This window comes from Rhinatrema bivittatum, chromosome 3, assembly GCF_901001135.1.
Source record: "Rhinatrema bivittatum chromosome 3, aRhiBiv1.1, whole genome shotgun sequence".
NCBI lineage: Eukaryota > Metazoa > Chordata > Amphibia > Gymnophiona > Rhinatrematidae > Rhinatrema > Rhinatrema bivittatum.
Genome location: NC_042617.1, coordinates 102,946,039 through 102,961,903, shown reverse-complemented (window position 1 = coordinate 102,961,903; position 15,865 = coordinate 102,946,039). Strand labels below are relative to the sequence as shown.

At 50.7% G+C, this 15,865-nt stretch overlaps 1 protein-coding gene across 2 annotated transcripts in view; it reads right to left on the bottom strand.

Moving 5' to 3' along the window:
- The window catches only part of LOC115086980, a 56,515-nt gene that overhangs the window by 22,422 nt on the left and 18,228 nt on the right, over window positions 1–15,865 (bottom strand). The gene's annotated exons all lie outside the window — the stretch shown is intronic.

Sequence of the window (15,865 nt, the reverse complement as noted above, 5' to 3'; positions counted from 1 at the left end):
AGCAGACCCAGTCCTTCGGGACCTCCCAGGGTTTCTGGCCCTGTTTCGATCAGTCTTTGAAGACCCAGGTTGACGAGCCATGTCCGGGTCATCCCTTCTGCATCTTCAGCAAGGCTCTCGCCCTTTAATGGACTATGTCATTGAATTCCGCACCCTTGTGTCGGAATTATATTGGGACATTGACTACTTACATTCCATATTTCTTGAAGGGCTGAATCCTCGGATTAAGGATGAGTTGGCGGCCCATGCATTGCCCTCTTCCTTGGACTCTCTGATTGACCTTACTGGGCGCATCGACTGTCGACTACAGGAACGCGCTCTGGAGTCCAGAGCATCCCGGAAGGCTGTCCCAGGACCATCTCGAGTCAGACGTTTGTCTTCTCCTAGACCAAACCCACTGCTGACTCCAGCGGAGGAGGAACCCATGCAGATGGGTAAAAGTAGACTTTCACCAAAAGAACATCGTCGTCAATAGCAGGCTGGCCTCTGCCTGTACTATGGCCTACCAGAAAACACGAAGGTAGGCGGTCTAAGAAGCCGTCAGGAAGAAAACCAAGATTAGATGCCACAGTCTTTTTCAAAAGTTTATTGAAGTGGAGACGTATGTATTTTAAAAGCCCGACTCTGGCCGAGTTTCGCCGTTAACAAACGGCTGCCTCAGGGGCTCAATTTGATTAGGACTCAAGTTGAAACGAGTGTAATCTGGACAATTATGATCCGCTATGAGATTGATCCTTCCTTTTTTATATGAAAAACATAATCTTGTTGATGTGATATATCTGTTGGATTCCCACTCTGGCATCACATCTATCAAACTCTGCGGTAACAGCATTGGAACGCGAGTAGAAGTTGGTGTTACCAGATCCCTTACTGCTATCCTCCAAGGCTGATGTCACCTATCACGTCTGAGACGTCCTGGACATCAGGAAACATGGCAGAAGATGGGAATACCTCATGTTGTGGGAGGACTTTGGGCCTGAAGAAAACAGCTGGGAGCCCATGGCCAATATCCTGGACAAGGATCTCATTTGACAGTTCCATGCCAAGCATCCTAACAAACCGAAACCCTCGGGGAGGGGCTTTAAGAGGGGGGTACTGTTTTGAACGTCAGTCACAGATGGCTGCAACCTCGAGTGCTTATCTCCTGCACTGCTCTCCTGCTCTCCCCGGGGCTGCTCGCGGCTCAGGCCAGCTTTCACTGTTGCATTTCCCGGGACTCCTCTTGGTGGCTCGGACGCCGCCGCCATCTTCCTCAACTTCGGGCCTTCCTAGGAGCACACGTGCGCCACTGGGCCCTCCTTTCTAGCCTCCTTGGTGGGAACCTCAGGGGCGTCTCCCGTTGATGACATCATCAGACCAGGGTATTTAAACTCATTCAGTCCTGAATACTAGAGTCTATTATAGCCTTATGTATATATCTGTATATTATTTATTTCTGAGACTAAATACTACCTATTTCTATGCTAGCCACTACTCTGGCATTTCCTCCTCCCAGTTCAAGTACCCCTGTTTATTGTAACTTTTCACTCTCTCCCTCTCTCCTAGCCTATTGTTCACGAAGTTGTTAATTTTAATGTTATTGCACCACTGTTTATTGTAAACCGATACGATATGATTGGTATCATGAGTGTCGGTATAAAAAAGACCTAAATAAAAATAAAAATATAGTTAGCCGACTTGGCAACAGGTTCCGTACATTTTCGACTATTGCTTCCTGTTCCTGAGACTACGCTTCGTGCCTTGACTGGGAAGCCTGTCTGGTACCTGCTCCTTGGGGGCCAGTGCACGCACCGGGGACTCGCTCTCCTGACCTATCCCGCTCCTTGGGCTGGCTCTGCATCTCTTGGGTTCTATCCTGCAAGGTCCCCTGTTCCTCGGGGCTATCTCTGGGACACATCTGCTATTTATTTATTTACTTATTTAAATTCTTTTGATATACCGATGCTCAAGACGAAGGTCTTATCGTACCAGTTTACAGCGTAACCAGGGGTAACCAATTAAATAGAAGATAAAGTTACAATGAACAGGGATTTACAGTATGGGAGAATTAAGAGTGAAAGATATTAGTTTAACATAATTTTAACAAGAGAAACGTACGTAAGAATTGATGTAAGATACAAGCTTAGACAATGGCCTGCTATGTAAATCGAACTGTGGCAGGAACGATCCAGGAGAAGGGGAGGGGGGGGGGGGAACTGTGAAAATGAGGGGTGAGAGTCTATGCTAGTTGTGGAGTGACCCATCAAGGGAGGCTTGAATGAACAGCCAAGTTTTCAGTTTCTTTTTGAAGGAGAAAGGGCATTGTTCCTGGCGCAGTTCTGGGGGAAGAAGATTCCATTGATAAGGTCCAGCAGTGGACAAGGCTCGTTTCTGAATGGAGGTGTGACTAGTGGATTTATTAGGGGGAGGCTGGAGAGATCCTTTGTATGCCGATCTGATTGGTCTTGTGGAAGTGTGGAGTTCGAGTGGTATTTTGAGTTGGAGTGTAGCTCGATGATAGATGGTTTTGTGGATGATGGACAGGGTCTTGAACAGTATTCTATAGTTGATGGGTAACCAGTGTAAGTTTTTAAGGATTGGTGTGATATGGTCCTTACGACGAGAGTTTGTAAGGATCCTGGCTGCGGCATTTTGAAGCATCTGTAGTGGTTTGGTTGAGGAGGATGGAAGGCCGAGGAGAAGCGCGTTGCAATAGTCGATCTTTGAAAACAGTATGGCTTGTAGTACTGAACGGTAGAGATGTGAATCGTGTGATCAATCGTCTTAACGATCGATTTCAGCTGGGAGGGGGAGGGAATCGGATCGTCGCAGTTTGGGTTTTTTAAATATCGTGTAAATCGAAAACCGGCAACCTAAAACATCCCTAAAACCCACCCCGACCCTTTAAAATAAATCCTCCACCCTCCCGAACCCCCCCAAAATGCCTTAAATTACCTGGGGTCCAGAGGAAGGGTCCCGGTGTGATCTTTTACTCTCGGACCTCCGTGGTTGTAGAAATGGCGCCGGCGCTACGTTTGACCTGTCATATGACAGGGCAAATGTAGCACCGGCGCCATTTTGGTTTTTTGTCCCCCGACGGCAGGAGCGTAGGAGATCGCTCCCGGACCCCCGCTGGACCCCCAGGGACTTTTGGCCAGCTTGGGGGGGCCTCCTGACCCCCACAAGACTTGCCAAAAGTCCAACGGGGGTCCGGAACGATCTCCTACCGCGAATCGTTTTCCGTACGGAAAAACAATTCGACTGCAGGAGGTCGTTCCGGACCCCCGCTGGACCCCCAGGGACTTTTGGCCAGCTTGGGGGGGCCTCCTGACCCCCACAAGACTTGCCAAAAGTCCAGCGGGGGTCCGGAACGACCTCCTGCAGTCGAATCGTGTTGCCATATGGCCGGCGCCATTTTGCGCAAAATGGCGCCATTTCTACAACGCACGGAGGTCCGAGAGTAAAAGATCACACCGGGACCCTTCCTCTGGACCCCAGGTAATTTAAGGCATTTTGGGGGGGTTCGGGAGGGTGGGGGATTTATTTTAAAGGGTCGGGGTGGGTTTTAGGGTTGTTTTAGTGTGCCGGTTTTCCCGCCCTCCCCCTTCCCCCGATTTACGATTTTTTGACGATAAATCGGGGGAATTGTTATTGTATCGCGGCTCTAATGATTTTTGACGATTTAAAATATATCGGACGATATTTTAAATCGTCAAAAAACGATTCACATCCCTACTGAACGGTAATCCTGAAAGTGTAGAAGTGGTCTTAGTTGTTTTAGGACATGAAGCTTATGGAAGCATTCCTTGGTGGTGTTGTTAATGAACTTTTTGAAGTTCATTCTGGTGTCAAGAGTAGCTCCTAGGTCTCTCACTTGCTTTACTAATGGTGAAAGTGGGTTGCTGATAAGGGGGTTGTTGTCATTAGGAGAGATGACTAGCAGTTCTGTTTTGGAAGTGTTAAGAACCAGATTGAGACTTGAGAGCAGACTATTGATGGAGCGAAGGCAGTTGTTCCAGAAGTGCAGGGTGCTGGAGGTGGGATCAGTGATAGGGATTAAGATCTGCACATCGTCAGCATATACGAAGTGAATTAGGTTGAAGCTTTCTAGGAACTGGCTTAAGGGTAACAGATAGATATTAAACAATGTGGGGGATAGCAAGGATCCCTAGGGTACGCCATGGTTGGAAGGGATGGGCTGGAATTCTTTATCGTTTATTCTCACCCTGTATTTCCTATTATTGAGGAAAGATTTGAACCATTTGAGTGCCGAGCCTGTGATGCCGATTTCCGTCAGACAGTTGATGAAGATTGCATGGTTTACCGTGTCGAATGCTGCGGAGATGTCGAGAAGGGCCAGAAGGTAGGATTGGCCTTTGTCTAGGCCCATCAGTATGTTGTCTGTTAACGAGAGTAAGAGTGTTTCCGTGTTTAAGCGTTTTCGGAAACCGTATTGGGAAGGATAGAGAATGTTGTGAGAATCTAAGTAGTCTGTAAGTTGGTTGTTGACTAATTTTTCCATTAGTTTGGCGATAAATGATAAATTTGCGATGGAGCGAAAGTTTGCGGGGTTGGTTGGATCAAGATTGGGTTTCTTTAGTAGTGGTTTTAGAGAAGCGGTTTTCAAAGAGTCCGGAACAGATCCTTGTGCGAGGGAACAATGTATGATATCTGCCAGTAGTTTGGCTATGGTGTTTGGAATGGTAAGAGTTTAGTAGGTATTTGGTCAGTTGGATGTGACGATGGCTTCATTTTCTTGATTAAGGATTCAATTTCCAGGGAAGATGTGAGTTCAAATGATTCTAGTAGTGGTTTGTGTGTGGATGGGGATGGCTTGTAGATGGGTGGAGGCTGGGTGTTTGAAGTAGTCAGCGGTGCGAGTAAGTTGTTGATTTTCTTCTCGAAGAATAATGCCAATTCTGTGGATTTGTTTTGGGCTTCTTCTTCTGGGATGACTGGTGGAACAGGTGTAGTGAGGACTGATACTTATGAAAATAGTGTTTTTGGGTCGTACAGGAAGCTATGTATTTTTTTGGCATAGAAATCTCTCTTCGAGCATAATATGGTGGTCCTGTAGTGGTTCATAGTGGTTTTATAGTTGGCTTGATGGGCGGGGGAGGGATCTTTACACCAGCGTTGCTCTTTATGAGGTAGGTCTTGTTTGAGCTTTTTCAGTGCTGTTGAGAACCAAGGTTTTTTTTAGGATGTGCTGGATTGATTTCTTTGGATGTCAAGGGGCAAATTTTATTTGCTACTGAGAGCGTGATGTTAAGCCATGACATTATAACAGTGTCGGCGTTGGAGAGGTCCAAATTGGGTAGTTCCTTGGCAAGGCTGGTGCTGAGGTCGTCCATAGAGCATGGTTTTCTGAAAAGTATTGTTGATTTGGGAATGAAGGGAGTCAGTTTTTTCTTTATTGATGAACCTGCACGTCAGGCCTCCGCAACCTCAGAGCTGCTCCAGCTCCGGCAGGGGACACGAACCCTAGCCGATTACGCTTTGGAGTTCCGCACACTTGCTCTAGAGGTTGGTTGGGGCGATGATGCTCTCCGAGGGATTTTCCTAGAAGGCTTGGCGGCTAGAATTAAAGATGAGCTGGCAGCTCGTGATCTTCCGGAGGACCTTAACTCGCTCATTAACGTAGCAGGCCGCATTGACCGACGCCTTCAACAAAGAGCTAAGGAGGGGCGTTCTCCCTGTCGCCCGGCGTCCTTGCCACCGATTACCACTAGACCCTCGAATTCTGGGTCTCGCACCCCCAGTACCCCAGCGGAGTCTTCCACGGAGGAACCCATGCACTTAGGAAGATCCGCTTTGACCCCAGAGGAAAGGCAACGTCGGCGGGACTTGCGGTTATGCTTATACTGTGGAGGGAAGGGTCATTTCCTGGCCCAATGCAAGGAGCGGCCGGAAAACTCCAGCGCCTAGGGATAAGTGAGGAGGTTTCCCTAGGCTGTCTTAATGCAACTCCTCAATGTACAGTGCCTGTAACCTTAAAGTACCCAGGTGGTTCCTTCCACACGCAAGCCCTCATTGACTCCGGGGCAGGAGGGAACTTTATCACTAAGGACCTGGTGCGGCGACTTCACCTCTCCACGCAAATTCGGGAACCACCCTTACGGGTCACTTCTATCCAGGGTACACCACTTGCTGGCAGCATAACTACGATTACCACGCCCATCGTCCTCCAGACTGGGCTGCTTCATACGGAGAGGATTTCGTTCCTGATTTTGGAAAAATCTGTATACCCTGTGGTTCTTGGGTTACCCTGGCTCCAACTGCACTCCCCGGTGATTCGATGGGACGACTTCCAGATCACTCGCTGGAGTCCACAATGTTTCCGCTCCTGCATCCAGTCCCGTGAGGGGCAGCAAATACCTCTAGCGCATACAGATATCAGACTTCAGCTTCCGTTCCCGTACCAGGATTTCGCCGATGTATTCTCTAAAGAAAAAGCGGAATTACTGCCACAGCATCGCCCTTTTGATTGTGCAATCGAATTGCTTCCTGGATCCACCCCTCCTCGTGGAAGAGTGTATCCTCTGTCCCAGCCTGAAACTCGAGCCATGTCGGATTACATTACTGAAAATCTCGCGAAGGGGTTTATTCGCCCCTCAAAGTCTCCTGCAGGGGCAGGTTTCTTTTTTGTGGCAAAGAAGGATGGGTCCTTGAGGCCATGTATAGACTATCGTGGACATAATGCCATAACCAAAAAGAATCGTTACCCACTGCCGTTAATCCCAGAACTGTTGGACAAACTCCAGGGAGCACAGGTATTTACTAAGCTGGACTTACGGGGGGCCTACAACTTGGTCCGTATCCGTCCCGGGGATGAATGGAAGACCGCTTTCAATACCCGGGACGGACATTATGAGTACTTAGTAATGCCTTTCGGGCTATGCAACGCTCCCGCTGTGTTTCAACACTTAATGAACGAGATTCTTCGGGACTTCCTACAGTCATGCATCATAGTATACTTAGATGACGTTCTTATCTACTCTTCAGATCTGGTCTCTCACCGACGACATGTTCGACAGGTGCTCCAGATTCTTCGGGATCATCGGTTGTTTGCAAAAATAGAGAAGTGTCTCTTTGAACAGAGTTCCTTGCCCTTTTTAGGATATATCGTTTCTGCAACAGGTTTTCGAATGGATCCCAGCAAGGTATCTGCCATCCGGAATTGGCCACGGCCGGTAGGTCTGAAGGCTCTGCAACGCTTTTTAGGCTTTGCAAATTTCTACCGGCACTTTATTCCACAGTATTCCCTGATGGTGGCGCCACTCACCACCCTGACTAAGAAAGGCGCGGACACTCGAATCTGGTCTTCCGAGGCTTGCAAAGCTTTTGAGGACTTAAAGGAGGCCTTCCTCCAAGACACTTGTTTGCGACATCCGGATCCAACGCAGCCTTTCTTCGTGGAAGTGGATGCCTCTAACATAGCGGTAGGGGCGGTCCTCTCTCAAAAGTCCAGTTCTGGTCATCTATTTCCTTGCTCCTATTTTTCCAAAAAGTTTACCCCAGCCGAAAACAACTATGGAATAGGGGATAAGGAGCTGCTCGCAATCAAACTGGCGTTAGAAGAGTGGAGGCAATGGTTGGAGGGAGCTCTCCATCCAGTGACTATCTACACCGACCACAAGAATTTGGAGTTCCTGAACCAAGCTCAGCGACTGAACCCCAGACAAGCGCGTTGGTCGCTTTTCTTTAGTCGGTTCGACTTTATCCTCAAGTACCGGCCAGCCGCTAAGAACATCCGGGCGGATGCCTTATCGCGTAATGATATTCAGGAGGAGAAGGAGGAACCTCCTCAACATATTATCGATCCTGCCAAGGTCCAGTTAGCCAGTACTATTGTATCCTCTCAAGGGCGTATAGTTGTTCCTCGTAGGGACCGCAAGAGAGTTCTCGCTTGGGCTCATGACTCCCTCTCCGGGGGCCACGCCGGGAGAGAAAGGACACTTGATCTTCTGAATCGATATTACTGGTGGCCCAAGGTGCGCCAGGATGTACGCCTGTACGTGGACTCTTGCCCCGTTTGCGCCAGGCAGAAGCCTCTCAGCGGCCGACCGTGGGGTCTCCTGCAGCCACTTCCTATACCCACGGAACCATGGACCCATATCGCCACTGATTTTGTGGTGGATCTACCTCCTTCCAAGGGCAACACTGTGATATGGGTAACAGTGGATCGTTTCTCCAAAATGGTTCACCTCGTACCTCTACCCAAGTTACCTTCGGCACCTGAGCTGGCCCTCCTGTTCACACAACACATTTTTAGGGCTCCCGGGCTCCCACAAAGTATCGTTTCTGACAGGGGTCCTCAATTCACTGCTCGGTTCTGGCGAGCCATCTGCAGGAAGTTTGGGGTGCAGTTGAATCTGTCTACTGCTTTCCATCCACAAAGTAATGGACAAACTGAACGAATGAATAGGTCTTTGAAGACCTTCCTCCGAAGCTTTATCTCTGAGAAAGGAAACAACTGGGTTTCTCTTCTTCCCTGGGCCGAGTTTGCCTACAACAATCACACTCACTCGGTGACGGGACAATCACCTTTCCAGACGGTATTTGGACGCCACCTGAAACCGCCGGTTCCCATTCCAGTTACGGTTCCTTCACCGGCAGCGCTATCAGTGGCTCATCAGATTCATCATCTCTGGAGGACTGTTCAACAGCGACTCGCATCTTCCGGGGAGAAAGCACAAAGATGTGCCAATCGTCATCGGCGACCAGCGCCCGTGTTTCTACCCGGTACCAAGGTTTGGTTAAGCACCAAGAATCTCCATTTACCGGGCCGCTCTCGGAAATTGGCATCTAGATACTGTGGCCCATTCACTGTAGCGGAACGGATTGTGTTAGTCTCCTATAGACTTCGACTGCCCTCATCTTTACGTATTCACAATGTGTTCCACGTATCTCTACTGAAACCTGTGGTACTCTCTCGTTTTCATCACCCAGCTACAGATGCCGTATCGTCCATCTCTAATGAAGAGCCTACTTATCAGGTACGAGAGGTTCTAGACATGCGTTTCCACGCTCGTCGCTGGGAATACCTACTGGCATGGATTCTTGGGAGCCGGCCCGAAATATTCTGGACAAGTCGCTGTTACTCCAGTTCCATCAGGACAATCCTGGGAAGCTGGGACCCCTGAGGAGGGGGCGTAAGAAGGGGGGTACTGTTACAGCCCCAGTCGCTTGCACAGCGACTGGGTCCTTACCTCCCTCGCGGGCCTCTCTCCAGCGCCGCGAGCCACGCGATTCCGGGTGGGCCTGGCTGCATGGCAGCGGCGTCCTCCTCGTGGAGACGCCGGCTCGGCCTGATGGTAACTCCTCCCCCTGCAGGGGAACGCGCGCGCGCGAGGACGGCCCTCTTAAAGGTCCAGCACCCGGAAGTGCTGAACCGCCCTCTATTCTGACGTAAGCCCTGGTGGGGCATTTAAACTCGCAGCTTCCTCTCTTGCTTTGCCTTGCAACGTGGTCACTCTTCGGAGAGCTAGTTGCTGTTCCTGAGTTCCTGATTCTGTGTACCGGTTCCAGCGCTCCTCTTGCTTCTGCCTGATTGCTGCCTGTCCTGATCCTGGTTTGTTTCACGGTTCTGATTCTTGCTGCCTGCCCCGATCCTGGTTTGTCTTCTCGGCTCCGACTCCTGCTGCCTGCCCAGACTCCGGTTCGTCCTTTCGCTCCTGACCTCTGCTGCCAGTCCTCACCACAGTCCGCTCCAGGTTTTCATCCACACCAGCGTTTCTCCTAAGTCTCAGCGGTCCGGGTCCCTACGGGCTCCTCCTGGGGGGACCTCGGACTTCCAGGGCGAAGCCACCTAAGTCCTAGCGACCCGGGCCTTAACAGCTCCTCTGGTGGGGTCACGGGTTTCCAGGTGAAGTTTCATCTTTCACTGTGCGTGTCTGCCTTCCGACCGTCTCTTCTTGCCGGTCGGCCTAAGGATCCACATCCAGACGTTAACAGTTCCTGCTTGCCAGTTACAGTGCCTGCTTGGTTCCTGCCTGCTAGCTATAGAGCCTGCTTGGTTCCTGCCTGCCAGCTACAGAGCCCGCTTGGTTCCTGCTTGCCTGCTATAGTTCCCACCTGGTTCCAGTACCCGAGTCTTGCTACAGTTCCTGCCTGGTTCCAATTCCCGAGTCTTGCTACAGTTCCTGCCTGGTTCCAGTTCCCGAGTCTTGCTACAGTTGCTGCCTGGTTCCAGAACTCGAGCCCCGTTACAGTACTCACCTACTGTCCTAGTCTGGTTCCAGTTTCCAGTCCTGATACACTACCACCTAAGTCCCAGCGGCCGGGCTCCTACGGGCTCCTCCTGGGGGGGCTTCGGCTTCCAAGGGTGAAGCCACCTAAGTCCCAGCAGTTGGGCTCCTATGGGCTCCTCCCGGGGGAGTACCAGCTTCCAGGGGGAAGAGCACCTCTGCGTCCAGCCTGAATATCTGCCTCCTGGCCTGTGGTATACTAGAGACTTTTGAATACCTTTCCCAGTCTCCTGCAGGTCGGCCCAAGGGTCCACTAAACTGACATTCCCTAACAGATTGCAAGGCCATGGACTCTGCAGATGCGCCTGTCCCCTTGGACCTGCCTGGGTTGGCCCAGCAGCTGCAGTATCAAAAACAGTATTTCGAGGTCCTTACTGGTTCGGTAGGGGAGTTATTGGCCCGGTTGGATGCCAGATCCTCGTCTGCCCCAGAACCAGCCCCCGAGGGTCAAGACTCCTCAGTGACTCAGCTGCTGGCACCCTCCCGCTATGCTGGAGACTTAAGGACCTGCCGCGGCTTTCTGAACCAATGTTTTGTACGGTTCTCTCTGCTGCCTCGGCAGTTCCCTTCGGATGCGGTGAAAGTGGTGTACATCCTGTCCCTGCTTGATGGGAAAGCCTTAATATGGGCTTCTCCCCTTTGGGAAAACAATGATCCTTCGCTAATGAACCTACAACAGTTCATCTCGAACTTTCGTCAGGCCTTTGATGAGCCCGCCCGAGTAGCCACGGCTACATCTGATCTGCTGCAACTCTGACAGGGGGCGTGCTCCTTGGCAGATTATGCTATGGCGTTTCGGACTTTAGCCCAAGAAGTAGGTTGGCAGGATGGTAGTCTTAAGGCCATCTTCTTGGAAGGTCTGTCTGGCTCGAGATCTGCCGGAGGACCTCAACGCCTTGATTGAGATGGCTGCTCGCATTGACCGCCGCCTACAACAACGGGCCAAGGAGCAGCGCTCCTCTCGCCACAGTCCTGCCCGTGGGCCTGCGAGACCGGTATCCTCTCCCAAGATTTCTCATCCGGATGCTCCCACCTGCAAACCCATGCAGCTGGGATGGGCCCCACTTTCTGCTGAAGAAAGGCAATGTCGCCGTTCGTTGAAGTTGTGTTTATATTGTGGTCAGAAGGGCCACTTCTTGGCATGCTGCCAGGAGCGTGCGGAAAACGCCAAAGCCTAGGAAGTCGGGAGGAGCTCCTCCTAGGCTGTGCTACAGCTCCTCAATTTACCGTCCCTGTTACTCTGGAATATCCTGGAGGATCGTTTGAGACGATGGCGTTCCTGGATTCAGGAGCCGGAGGTAATTTCATCCTGCAGGACCTAGTCTCTCAGTTGCGCATCCCTACGCAAAGACAGAAAGTCCCGATACAAATTACCTCTATCCAGGGGACGCTCCTTCCAGGTCCTGTCCTGATGTCCACGGCACCCGTTACCGTCCGCACCGGGGTGATCCATTCGGAGGAGATAGCCTTCCTAGTCTTGGATAAGGCTGTCCACCCTGTGGTGCTAGGGTTGCCGTGGTTACAGAAGCATTCCCCCACGATTCAGTGGGATACGTTACAGATTGTCGAGTGGAGTCCTTTTTGCTTAGCTATTTGTATGAAAGTGCCTAAGATTCCCGCACTTCCGTTGATGCACTCTGCCTTGGGTCCTCCTGTACCTTATGAGGACTTTACGGACATATTTTCCTATACCCAGGCGGAGGCCCTTTCGCAGTCTCGCCCGTCCAAATCCCCTGCAGGGGCAGTCTCCTTCTATGTTAGCGAGCAGGACGGCTCGCTGAGACCATGCTTAGACTATTGAGGCCTAAATTTCTTTGCTAAGCAGGACCGTTACCCGCTCCCGTTAATCTCGGAGCTCCTCGATAGGCTCCAGGGAGCGAAGATTTTCACAAGGTTGGACTTACGTAATGTTCCGGCGGAGTCCCCGCACCTTGCGAGAGAGGTGTTTTGGGATCTTCTGAATACTTGCGTAATCGTCCACCTTGATGATGTGTTAATCTACTCCCAGGACCTGCTTTCCCACCGTCAGCATGTCCGTCAGGTGCTCCAAATACTTAGGGAGCATGGCCTGTACGCAAAACTGCAAAAAAGTAGCTGTGAGAAGACATCCCTGCCGTTCCTGGGCTACATAGTCTTTGCAACCGGCTTGCGAATGGATCCTGAGAAAGTGGTGGCTATTAAGAACTGGCCCCGTCCTAAGGGCCGTAAAGCGTTGCAACGCTTCCTCGCTTTTTCCAATTTCTACCGTCACTTTATTCCTAACTACTCTCGTATTGTGGCCCCGCTGACCGCCCTCATCCGAAAGAGGGCCAGCGCGGTGGATTGGCCTGTTTTTGCCTGCCAAGCCTTCGAGGCCCTTAAGGAAGCCTTTTTCTTAGACATCTGCCTTCGTCATCCGGAACCCAGCCGGCCATTTGTGGTGGAAGTGGATGTCTCCATTGTGGCCGTGGGGGCCGTACTGAGCCAGTACTCAGATTCTGGACAATTGCTACCCTGTTCATATTTCTCGAAGAAATTCTCTCCGGCAGAGAGCAACTACTGTGTTGGAGATAAGGAGTTGCTAGCCGTGAAACTTGCCCTGGAGGAATGGAGACGGTGATTGGAAGGAGCCAACCCACCGGGTTCCGATTTACATCGATCACAAAGGCCTAGCATTTCTGAAGCAAGCCCAATGCCTGAACCCAAGACAAGTCCGGTGGTCGCTGTTTTTTGACCGGTTCGACTTTACCTTATGCTATCGACCCGGCTCTAAGAAGGTTTGAGCCGATGCGCCCTCGTGCTCTTCTGAGGTCGAAGAGACCCCTGACACGCCTCAGTTTATTTTGGATCCTGTGAAGGTCAGTCTAGCAACAACCTTGGTATCCTCTCAAGGGAAGACCGTCGTTCCACGTCGCTTCCGGAGAGCAGGTCCCACTTGGGCCCATGACTCCCTCACGGAGGGCCATGCTGGCTGTAAAGGAACCTTAGACTTGTTGAACAGATTCTACTGGTGGCCGACGGTGAGACAGGACGTCCAAGATTTTGTGAGCTCGTGCCCGACCTGCGCCATGCAGAAACCGCTCATCGGGAGGCCTAGAGGCCTGGTGCAACCATTGCTTGCCCCAGTGGAGCCTTGGACACACATTTCCACCGACTTTGTCGTGGATCTTCCCATCTTGGCAGGTAATTCGATCATTTGGGTAACCGTAGACCGATTCTCCAATATGGCACACTTTGTCCCCCTGCCATAGTTGCCTTCTATACCTGACCTAGCTAACCTTTTCGCCCAGCATATCTTCAGACTTCACGGTTTCCCACAGGATATAGTCTCCGGCCAAGGACCACAGTTTACGGCTCCTTATTGGAAGGCAGTTTGCAAATGCTTCAATGTGCAACTTAGTCTTTCGTCTGCGTCCCATCCTCAAAGTAATGGGTAAACAGAACGAACTAACCGAACCCTGAAGACTTTTCTCCATTCGTTCGTGAACAAATGCCAAGATAATTGGGCCAAGCTACTCCCATGGGCAGAGTTCTCATACAATAATCATACGCATGCTGCTACAGGAAGTTCGCCTTTCCTGGTCGTCTATGGGAAGCAACTTCGACCGCCCTTGCCTTCACCTAAACCTAGTGCACTCCCAGCAGTGCAACTTTCAGCCCGCCAGCTTCTTTCCTTGTGGACGTCTATCCAGGGAAAGATCCATAAAGCCACACCGTCCACCAAGAAATGGGCGGACGGACATCGTCAGCCAGCACCCATCTTCCTCCCAGGAGACCATGTCTGGCTAAGCACCAAAAATCTTCAGCTTCGTATTCCGTCTCGAAGACTAGCTCCAAGATTCTGTGGGCCTTTTCGAGTCGCCGAATGAGTGGGAGCAGTCTCTTACTGACTATGCCTACCCTCCTCCATGCGCATATACGATGTGTTCCATGTGTCATTGCTGAAGCCTCTTGTTCTTGGGAACCGGCCCGTAACATCCTTGACAAGGACTTATTACAGCAGTTCCATCTGGACCACCCAAGTAAACCCGGACCGGCTAAGAGGGGGCGTAAGAGGGTAGGTACTGTTACTGTTCTGGCCGCGAGTGCCGTGACCAGACCCTTACCTCCATGTTTCTGGACCTGTTCCCGCTTTCACCAGCCTAGTTCCTGTCCTGTTCGGCGGCATCCCGGTCAGGGCCGCGCCACCGGGAAGCCTTCCTTGGACACCCTGGCTCTAGGCGCGCGTGTGCCACTTGGGCGCTTTTCTAGGTCATTTCCCGCCAGCGATGACTCCGCCCAAATCCTGACGTCAGACGCCACGGCCTTGATAAGCCGGCCGCGGCCACCCAGTCTTTGCCTTGCAACGGGCTTACCTACCGGATCCCTGTTGCGCTGTGCCCCGGAGCGTCCTTCTTTGCTATCGCTTCGTTCCTGCTTGCCTGCTACAGTACCTGCATGGTTCCTGCTTGCCAGCTACAGAGCCTGCATGGTTCCTGCCTGCCAGCTACAGAGCCCGCTTGGTTCCTGCTTGCCAGCTGCAGTACCTGCTTGGTTCCTGCTTGCCTGCTATAGTTCCTGCCTGGTTCCAGTACCCGGGTCTTGCTACAGTTCCTGCCTGGTTCCAGTTCCCGAGTCTTGCTACAGTTCCTGCCTGGTTCCAGAACCCGAGCCCCATTACAGTACTCACCTACTGTCCTAGTCTGGTTCCAGTTTCCAGTCCTGATCCACTACAGCCTAAGTCCCAGCGGCCGGGCTCCTACGGGCTCCTCCCGGTGGGGCTTCGGCTTCCAAGCGTGAAGCCACCTAAGTCCCAGCGGTTGGGCTCCTATGGACTCCTCTCGGGGGAGTACCAGCTTCCAGGGTGAAGAGCACCTCTGCGTCCAGCCTAAACATCTTCCTCCCGGCCTGTGGTATACTAGAGACTTTTGAATACCTTTCCCAGTCTCCTGCAGGTTGGCCCAAGGGTCCACTAAACTGACATTCCCTAACAACAAGAGCATAATAAAAATTATTTACAGCATAAAAACAATCCTGATTTTCTTTACTTTTTTTTTTTTTTTTGCTGTGCTACATACTGCCTATCCTCCAGGTAAGTTTTTACCTCTGAAAGTCTTATGATTCCAAGCAAGGATAGTTTCTGTTCTGCCACATTATCCTTCAGCCATCATCAGTCTGAAAGTATTTTGAAGGTACTGTATGAAGTCCTGACTTATTGAATAAGTAGAAGTCCTGACTTATTGAATAAGTAGAGCAACACAGAATGTCTGTAATGGCAAAAGGTGCATATTTCAGTCATAGTACATTAGTTCCAGTCCTATTACTTCAATCTTAGTTAAAATCTTACTTATAGTACACTTTAGGATTATTCTTAAATTAGTGGATTGGACAATTTAATAGCTAATGTTCAGTATTTTTAAACATGCCTAAAGAAAGAGCCTGTCTAGCCATATGCATTGCAGCATGGGTTTTTACTTCAAGATAGAAAGAAATAGATCAAGCCAAATTCATAAACCTATTAAAACCAGATGAGGGATCTCAGAAATAATAATCACTACAAAGCAAACTCATGCTATTTGTGCAGTTGGACAGAGACCACTCATCATGGCAATCTTATTGGCCAAGTCAGCTTTTTGCAGTGAATGTCATAGAGTTGTACTGTAAACCACCTGGTGAGA